Below are 8,590 nucleotides of genomic sequence, written 5' to 3' on the forward strand. Positions count from 1 at the left end.
TTCTTCTTCTTCCCCTCCTTAGAAGATTCTCGTTCCTCCTTCTGCTTCAATCCACTTGATTGCACTCTTTTCAGGCTTGTGTTCTCTAGGAATTATGCCTGTACACAAGCCTCGTCCATTGATTTGGGCTTGAACAACATCACTTGCTGATGTAGATGGTGGTGCCGACCCCCCAAATACTTGAGGAGTACATCTCAGTTCTTTGGAGAGATACCCAACATTATAGCCATCTTTCTTAATTTTGTGGTGTACTCCTACATTATTTGGCCCGAATTTTTCTTGAAATATTTTCCACTTGATCCACTAGTTCTCCACGTACCCAATCGAATAAAAATGTGACTTAATGATGGCTATGAAATCCTCCACTGGAGGTTCACCCTCCAACCTCACGTTTTCTATGTGGTTCTCGTACCAGGTCAATGCATGGGCCTCTAATTTTAGCTATGCAAATGGGATCCTTTTCGTTCTGTCAATCTGAAGAATGATAAAATAACTTCCATTTCCTGCAACTAGTGGTTTAGCTTCAGAGCATCGATCTCACCATGGTATGGCTTGACATCGACTTTCGCTTCCATTTTGAATAGATATTAGTTCATGACACTCAAAATGGGTTGATCTTTTCCAGGTTCTTTCTTCATCCAGTTCTCTGTGTCTTCTTCATTTCCCAATCCCCCTTCTAATTTTTGCTCTACATTCGAAACTCCATATTCTCCAAATATCCCCATCTTATTTCTTAGGGTCTCCATGAGGAGGTTTACCTTGTGGTCTATATCTACAACTTTTTGTTACAGCCATGAAAACCTCACCATTGCAAGATCAGAAGGTTCGTTTACAAATTCGTTCGCCATGATTAGGGTTTTACAATTTTCGACCCCGCCAACCTATATCCCCTGCCAATATCCACAAATACCCAAAGAAACCTGCTATGATATGAAATTATCAGTAACATGCCATGGATATTCCACTAGATAGTTCATCATAATAGATCTAATAATATTATATAAAAACTCTGAAAATTCTACACTATTACAGTTTATTAAACTTTACGGTTTGTGGATTTAACTGTAATTAGTGCATGCATACAAATGGAAATTATTTATAAAAGTATATAATGAAAAAATAAGCGCCCACACACACAAGACACAATATATTCTCCCTGGGAAACCCTTTCAGGAGAAAACCCAGCTAAAAGGTGAGGTCGCTTCTCTCTCTTTCTCTATTTGGAAATATGGCTGCAGGTACAAAGAAGTAATGCATGTGGCTCATGGGCTGCTACAGTGCACAAATCCTCTCTATGTTCTCTACCTTTTATCTCTCTTGTCTATCTTTTCTTAGCTATGGAACAAAATGCTCTTAAAAGACTGGAATGCCTCTTCCTCCTAGTGGCCTGGTTATAACACATCCCAATATCCTACTAGTGGTTAATTTTGACTATATCAAATATTAGCTAGAATTATAATATAGATGCTTCAAGGTTCTTTTACATCACAAAAATGTGGCTAGTCCATTTTCCATAAATAATGGGGCTTGATATGACATCCTCCTAAACTATAGATGTGAAAACAAGAAGGTAAACTTATTAGTTGCATAACTTTTGCATACGGACAATGATTGACATGCTTCTTGCACCGTTGGAAATATAGCTATGTGTAGAATAGCATGAAAATGTGCATGCCAAAGAAGAAAATTTTTAACCCCAAAAAGCATCATTTTATGCCTGAAAATTATAGCGAAAGGTTTCAGACCCTATTTTGCCAAACTTGGTCCCACCGGTTAAAACGGTCCGCTGAGCTGATTCCTCCACTTTTTCTACTCCAAATACATCGATATTGATGAAAAGAAATATAATAATCATATATATATATATATATATATATATATATATATATATATATATATATATATATATATATATATATATATATCTGTGTGTGTGTGTGTGTGTGTGTGTGCGCATGTGTGTGTGTGTGTATCGTGCCTTTCATTTAACTTCTGAGCATCGAAGCTCCTCTCACAGCCTTTGATATATATATATATATATATATATATATATATATATATATATATATTTATATATATGTATATTAGTACCTAATCTCTTAATTCATTCCTTTCTCATTTAGCTCCTCTATACTCCACCCACGAAACCTTTCTTTATGTCTAATACATACAATCCGAACCTCAAAATCCCAACCTTTCCTTTATAACACAATGCATTCATCTCCCATGCTACAACCTTCTGGGCTGACCCACTTATTCTTTTCACGTTGCCAGTTTGGAATGCTTCCAGTTGTCTACACACAGTTAGACCACATACCATGTAATACCACTCTTTTTAATGGTAAATACAATGTGAAAAGGTGATAAAATTTTCCCAGTAGGACCTTTTGGGTGGGACCCCCTACTTAAGGTTTTGGGCAGCTCTTGTTAGTCGGACATTGTGGAGAAATCCCTTTACTGAAAATGTTTGAGTATAGTGTCCCATGTGGGACCCACTCTATTTTCCTATCAAGGCTACATAAGCCTGACCTTTATAGCCTAACTTATTAACAATTGAACGTATTAAACTACTAGGTACAAGCCATTGGGAAGGGCCCACTCTACACATCAGTTGTACATAGTAATACTGTGAAAATTCTATTACTACAACAACTGATTTAGTTTTCCTACTTATGCTTCAATAGGTTATTTACGAAATCACTTCAGGAAATATTAAAATAAAATATAATGCAGATACCACACCATAGAATAGAAACAAAAAATGCAAAAAAATTAAGCACGTCAACGTAGTTATTTTGGGCGAATGTCCCCAGAAAAACCCAATGTAGGAAAACCGGTGTAGAAAAGGAGGATTTTATTAATTAGCTTTTCATGAGTACAACTGGGTGCCAAACAGGCTCACCCAATAGAGATAAATTCTCAAGCACCTCCCTCAGACTTAGTGTTAGATTTTTTGGCCTTTGCGCAACTCCCAAACCCTCTACGTCAACTCTTGCTTCTCTGCATCAACACTGGGCCTCTGTGCGTCACCCACACAGGCCCTCTAGTGACTGCGCAATCTTGTTGCCTCTGCATCTGCTTGAGAGGCTTTGTGTATGCCTCTCTGATATTTACGCTGATCTTGTGGTACTAATCCTGCCTCTTTATTTTGTACTCACTACCTCTTGCTACAACCTAATCTTCTAGTTCTAATTTCCCAGCAAACCCTGCTCCAGAAATCGAACTGACTGGTCTCCCTCAGTATATCTCAAACTAACCCTCAAGTCCCCTCTTATACTTTTCTTGTTGATGAATCAATGACTGACATTAAGTCCTTACTCAACAGCTAAGATTAAAATAGACTTAGTTCTTATATTTTGGAATCTTCTCATCCTTATCTTTATTAATGCCCATTAATATTTTTATTTCCCTAAGTTTAGACTTAGGAACTCATTGAAAATATTATTTATTTTAATAACTCTTCATTCGATGGATTTTTCCAAAAAAAATTCTAGGTTTTGGAGATGTCATGTGCTTTAGACTCTCCACCAATTGTCATGGTTAGATTACATCCTATGCTACCCCAAATGAACACTCGCTATTAGTGAGAAATGTGATATAGTAATACTCCACATTGAGCATTACTATGATTATATGGGACCGATACATGGTTGATGCTTGGCCTCCCTGCCCAACATCCTCTGCACTGCTGCATCCTGTATGGTTACCCATGGCTCTGCCACTGCCACTTCTGTATCCATACGACATCTCCCTCTACATCCATGTTATTGTTGGTCCTTCTTCCCAACACTACAACCCCCTCTACATCCGTGTTGTTGCTGGTCCTTCTTCCGAACATTGTATCTGCACTGTAACCTCTTCTCATTATGCTGCATCATGTTGTTTCTAACTGCTACTACACTGCAACATCATACCCATTTCTACTACTGAAATGGATTCTTTATCATCCCCATATTCTCCTGGAAATAATCAAACTTTGTTCTTCCAAGGGCCTTGGTAAGGATGTCTGCCACCTGTTCTCCTCTAGGAGTGTAGCTCAACTATACAGCTCCTCATTGGACATGGTCTCTGATAAAGTGACACTGAATAACATTGTGCTTTGACTGATCATGAAATACAGGATTCTTAGAGAGCTTGATGAAACTCTGGTTATCACACATCATCCTGGTCGCCTCCATCTTTCTTCTGAATAGGTTCACAAGAAATCTTCCAAGCCATATGGCTTCACACAAAGTTGTGCTTGCAGCCATATATTCTGCTTCAGCTGAGCTTAGAGCTACAGATTTTTGCTTCCCATTGCATCAGGAGGTCATTCCCGATCCAAGGTTGAAACAGTAACTAGAAGTAATTTTACAGTCTACTGAACTTCTAACCCAAGATGCATCCATAAATCCACTCAATCTGATATCCTTACTCTTGGTGTACAAGAGTCCATAATCGACGATTCCCTATAAATATCTGAGAACATGTTTGTTTGCTACCCATTACGCCCTCTTCGGTTCCACTATGAACTAACTGAGGGTGTTGACAGCGTAACAAATGGTTGGCTTGGTATTAACCAGATACATTAGGGATCCTATGAGTTTCCTGTATAAGGTGGGATCAACATCCTTGTCTTCTGATAAATCAATTTTCTTCTGGTTGGTAATCATTAGAGTAGCCATGAGTCTACAATCCTGCACCCTAAATCTCTTCATAATTTTTGTATCATATCTCCCTTGTTTAAGTAATATCTCTCCCTTTTACTGCCAAACTTCCAACACTACGAAATAATGCATTTGTCCCAAATCATTCATGTCGAATTATGTGGCTAGATTCTTCTTGCAGTCCCCAATGAGCCTAGATGATCCTGTCAGGAAGAGATCATCCACATATAATACTAGGATTAGAGGCTTATTCTCTACAACCATATAGTAGAGATTTGGATTTCCGTCACTCTTGAAAAAACCCATCTTCTACATGTAGCCATCAATTTGACCATACCATGCTCTAGGGGCATGTTTCAGCCCATACAAGGCTTTCTTCAATCTTCATACATGAGACTTCTTCTCATGTGTCTCAAAGCCTTCTAGTTGTTCAGTGTATGCCTCCTCTTCTATCACCCCATTCATGAATTTCATTTTGACATCCATCTAATGAATCTCCCATCTCATCTATGCTGCAAGATATATCCCGGTTCTAATAGATGTATACCGGGCTACTGAGGCGAAGGTCTCTTCATAGTCAATTCCTTCCTTCTGAGCATACCCCTTAGCCAAAAACTTGGCTTTGTATTTTTTCACACTATGATCTATAGCGTATTTAATATTGCAGATCCATCTTGAACCTACCATTGATCTATCTTGAGGCCTCAGCACTACCTCCTAGACATCGTTCACCACTACAGAGTTATATTCCTCTACCATCACATCCAACCAAACCTGATGTTGAGCAGCCTCTTAAAAATTGCCAGGATCCCCATCCTGAGCTACTAATGCTTGATACCTATCTGGTTGTTTACACACCCTTTCATTGTTTCTTGGTGCACTGATGAAATCCTATGCATCTCATAGAATCTAACGAAGTTCCCTACTCATTCTTCCTCTGGTAGAAGGTGCTTCTAGTAAATCCTCCTCCTGTGATTTTTCTTGTTCTGAGGAAGAATTCTTGACTTCCGTTGGTTGAAGTAGTTTTACCAACAACTCATTTTTTGACTGCTACTGGGAAGGCATTTCTCGAGATTTTCTGAAGGCCCTATCCTCCATGAACTTCACATCTTGTCGAACTACTACCTTCCTACTCCCTGGACGATAGATTATTCATGCCTTAGTGTTCTCTCTATATCCTAATAGATATCCTTTCTCTTCAGTTTGATCCAACCTCTTCCTCTTTTCCTAGGGTATGCGACAATATGCTAAGCTCCCAAATATCCTGAAATGATTGACTTCAGGTTCTTCCCTGTGAAGACTTTCTCTGGAGTAATCTTACCTAATGCCTGATGAGGAGTTCTATTCTGAACATAGAATACGATGTTGCATGCTTTTTCCCACAAGAATTTTTTCATATCCTGATCATACATCATGGCCTTGGTTATTTCCATGATAGTTCGGTTCTTCCTTTCTACTACTCCATTCTACTCCGGATTGTATGGATTTGTCCACTTTCTTCTAAGGCCCTGCCTAGAGAAAATGTTTGTGAAGTCCTTATCGACATATTCTCCACCATTATCTAAGCGCAAAACATTTATTTTCTTTCTAGTCATATTCTCCACTAGAGACTTGAACTCTTTGAATCGACAAAAAACCTCATCCTTGGTTTTCAGAAAATAAATCCAAGTTTTCCTAGACTAGTCATTAATGAAGGTGACAAAGTATTTGCAACCACTAAGAGATTTAATGGACATTGGTCTGTAGATATCTGAGTGCATCAATTGTAGTACACTCTTGGCTTTGTTTTTACTTCTTGGAAATGTTGCTTTGGCATACTTGCTCAGAGCACATCCTCTACATACATCATCTCTTTCTGTACCAAGATATGGAACTCCTATTATAGTTTTCTTAAGAACTCTCAGTGCCCCATGGTGCAAATATCCCATTTTTCTATGCCATAATTTATTCATATCCTTTTCCTCATGACTTTCGATCAGTGCCATTGGTGATTCTAGCTGTAGCCTATACAGCCTGTTATTCCTGATTCCAATCTGCATTTTATTTTTCTAGCTTGGATGTTTGACGTGCACTTTCTCCTTGATTAAGAAAACAGCATATCCCTTGCTCTGAAGTTGTGATACAGAAAGTAAGTTCATCCCCAGTCCTCGCACATGCAACTCATTGGTGGCCCAGAACTGCTCTTTTGTTTCTAGTTTAAACACTATGGTCCCCTTTCCTATAGGAGTACACTTTTCCCTATTCCCCATGGTCATCTGAAAATTAATCCTTTCCTCCAGATACTCAGAGAAACATTCTCAGATTCCTGTCATATTCGAGGAGGCTCCACTATCTATATACCATACCTCAGATGATGTCGAGCTTGTTATACAAACAACTTCTTCACCTAATCAGGAAGCCAGCATAGAAAAATTGAGATTTCTATCCCTTGTGCAATTTTCTAAAAATTTGCATGAGTCTCCTGATGTTGATGCCTCTACATCATGATCTCAACCCATAATTGATTTTCCCTTCATGTCTCTGATTCTTTTCTGTGATACCATGTGAAAATTCTATTACTGCAACAATTGATTTATTTTTCCTACTTATTCTTCAATAAGTTACTTACAAAATCACTTCAGTAAATATTAAAATAAACTCTACTGCAAATATCACACCATAGAACAGAAACAAAACATGCACAAAAAATTGAACACATCAACATGATTATTTTTGGATGAGGCCTAGGGTATAAGCCCACCTCATTTAGTTCCTCTATACTCCACCCACAAAACCTTGCTTTATGTCCAATACATAAAATTCAAGCCTCAAAATCCTGACCGTTCCTTTATAACACAATGCATTCATCTCCCGAGCTCCAACCCTCTGGGTTGGCCCACTTACTGTTTTCACGTTGCTGGCTTGGAATGCTTCCACTTGTCTACAGATGGTTAGACCACATACCATGTAATACCACTCTTTTAAATGGCAAACACAATAGGAAAAGGTTATAAAATTTTCCCAGTAGGAGCTTTTGGGTGGGACACCCGACTTAAATTTTTGGGCAACTCTTGTTAGTCCAACACTATGGAGAAATCCCTTTACTGAAAATGTTTGAGTAGAGTGTCCCAGGTGGGACCCACTCTATTGTCCTGTTGAGGCAACATAAGCCTAACCTTTATAGCCCGACTTATTAAGAATTGAACGTATTAAACTGCCAGGTACAAGCCACTGGGAAAGGACCACTCTCCACATCAGTTGTACATAGTAACACTGTGAAAATTATATTACTGCAGCCACTAATTTAGTTTTCCTACTTATGCTTCAATAAGTTATTTACGAAATCACTTCAGTAAATATTAAAATAAAATCTACTGTAGATATCATCCCATAGAATAGTAACAAAACATCCAAAAAAATTGAACACATCAACATAGTTATTTTTTGGCGAATGTCCCGGAAAAGCCCAATACGGGAAAATCGGTGCGACAAAGGAGGATTTTATTAATCAACTTTCATGAGTACAACTAGGTGCCAAAAAAGCTCACCCAACAGAGATAAATTCTCCAGCACTTGCCTCAGACTCAGTGTCTGATTTATTAGCCTCTGCACAACTCCTAGACCCTCTGCGTCAGCTCCTGCGTCTCTGCATCAACACTGAGCCTCTCTGCACCACCCACGCAGGCCGTCTAATCACTCCGCAATCCTATCGCATCTGCATCTACTTGAGAGGATTTGCGTATGACTCTCTGATCTCTGCTTTGATCTTATTGTACTGATCATGCCTCTCTGTTCCATAATCACTACCTCTCACTGCAAACCAGTCTTCTAGTTCGAATTTCTCAGCAAATCCTCCTCCAGAAATTGAACTGAGTTGTCTCCCTGAGTATATCCTCAACTGACCTTCAAGTCCCCTCTTATATTTTTCCTATTGATGAATCAATGGCTGAGATTAAGTCCCAACT

This window comes from Pinus tabuliformis, chromosome 9 (genome assembly GCF_031772625.1).
Source record: "Pinus tabuliformis cultivar Carrire ecotype Pingquan chromosome 9, CPIR1, whole genome shotgun sequence".
Lineage (NCBI taxonomy): Eukaryota > Viridiplantae > Streptophyta > Pinopsida > Pinales > Pinaceae > Pinus > Pinus tabuliformis.